Genomic DNA, 2,199 nt, shown 5'->3' on the forward strand with positions numbered 1-2,199 from the left:
CCTCCTCGCACTTGCCTGACACTGGTCCAAGGTGGCCCACCTCTTGCCACTGTCTTCCCAAGGAGTTGAGTACTAGAAGGCCCGGGGCACTGCTGACATTTGCAGATCAAATGAGCCATGTATACCAAGGAAGGATCACCCACTGTGGTGATGCTCAGAGCAGGGAGGGGCTGTTGAATGATTGAGTCTCTCTCTTTGTTTTCAAGATGAGGAAACTGACGCCCAGAAAGAGGAGATAAAGCACAACCCTGATAAATGGAGGAGCTGCATCTAGTTTTCAAACTGCCCTGACCAGGTCCCTGGCCCCTGCCATAGGATTAAGTTTTAACCCTGAGTCATAGCAGGGGGATTAGAGCTTCAGATTCAGATATACCTGGGTCTGAATCCCAGCTCTTTAAGGTACTATCTGTGTCACCCTGGGAAAGTCACTAAACATCCCCGAGTCTCAGTTTCATCTGGAAAATAGGGGCAATAATAGCTTCCACATCATGGGGTTGTGGTGAAGAGTAAATGAGATGACATACACACAGAAGGTGTCCGCGTCTGTTTCTTTGTCCTTCCATAGTGTATGTGTAACCCCCATCAGAGAAGCTGGTTCAGGACTGGGACTGACAACGGTGAGCACACTGGCCCCATGAGGATCAAACTGGGCTCTGTACTCTCAGACCACAAAGCTACTTCCATCTTGACTTGTTAGAGCGGAGGATTGTCTTCCCTGTCCTTTTAGATCGAGAAGCCAAGCCAGCCTTAGGCATCAACAGGTATGTCCACATAACAGGTGCTAGGAGGTCGGGAAGACTCCTCATTCCTCAGTCATTCTCCTATCTTTCTAAAACTCATCCGTTGGCAGCCACATGTCCTAGATGCTCATAGTAAGTGCTCTGATTTAACTGCATATCCCCCCCCTTTATTTTTTAACAAAATCAAAAAACCCCATGAGTATAACATCAGTCACTAACACCTAAGTATGAATTTTTCCAATCAGATTGTCTTCTTGCTAATACCTGTACTAAAGGAGCAGGGAATTTTTGTGGGGATGAGGGAAAGGCTGGAAAATAAAGAGTTTAATTTTTGAGATGACCGGAGAAGAAGCTTGGAAAGCAAGAGATAGTACAGGAGCAGCGGGGATAGAAAAGGGACAGCGTAAGGAAATGCAAGGATCTAGAAAGAAACGCAGGTGGGCATCGAAATTAACATATCTACCTAGAAAGTTTAGTGTATCGGATGTCTGTGTAGATGAGGTGATTCTGGAGTACCAAAATGCTCAATGTCCCCAAAAACAGCATGTGTAAGAGCCTGAGGCAATGCCTAGCACTTCACCTCACTCAGAGACTTTCCTCAGAAGCCATGAATTTAAACTCCTCTTGACTCAAGTAAGACATGTTTCTGGTGGCTGACCTGGAAGGAGACTTTCATTCCAACCACATTTTTTTTCACTCTAAGCCAGGCTAAAGAGGTGAATAAGACCCTCAAGAATATCTCAGGTTGGCGAGCCACAGGTCCTGAGCCCGCACGCCTAGAACCCATGCTCTGCAACAGGAGAAGCCACAGCAATGAGAAGCCTGTGCACCACAAGGAAGAGTAGACCCTGCTGGCCACAACTAGAGAAAGCCTGTGCACAGCAACAAAGACTCAATGCAGCTAAAAATAACTAAATAAATAATAAAATAAATGTAAGAAAAAAAAAGAATATCTCAGGCTGGAGCAGAAGGTGAACGACATACATGTGTCACTAGTACTCTCGCATGGATATTTCTTCCCAGAGTTCGAGAGGCCCTCTGTGACCTGTCCCACCTGCTACTCTGGCCTCAGCCCTCAGCCCTTCCCATCTCTGCGCTCAGCCACGCCGGCCTCCCCCTGCCTCCCAAACATCTTAAGCTCATTCCCACTTGGGAACCTCTGTGCTGGTGCTCCTCTCCACCGGGTACACTCCTCTCCCTGGTCTTCACAGGATGGGCTCCTTCACATCATTCAGGGCTCCGCTCAAAGAAGCCTGCCTTGCCCCTAAATCTAACTGCGCCCCTCCCATCACACAGCCAGTTCCCTCACTTACGCCAAGAGCGTAAGCTCCCTGAGAGGCGCCGGGAGCTGTTCCCGGCAGCCGCAGCAGAGGCTAGCAATGAATATTTGTTTCCCAATGCATGGTTCCTCTCCACTCTCTCTCATCTGTTCTCTCTCTCACTTTGGTGCTTTTTCATC

This window comes from Hippopotamus amphibius, chromosome 9 (assembly GCF_030028045.1).
Source record: "Hippopotamus amphibius kiboko isolate mHipAmp2 chromosome 9, mHipAmp2.hap2, whole genome shotgun sequence".
NCBI classification, from domain to species: Eukaryota; Metazoa; Chordata; class Mammalia; order Artiodactyla; family Hippopotamidae; genus Hippopotamus; species Hippopotamus amphibius.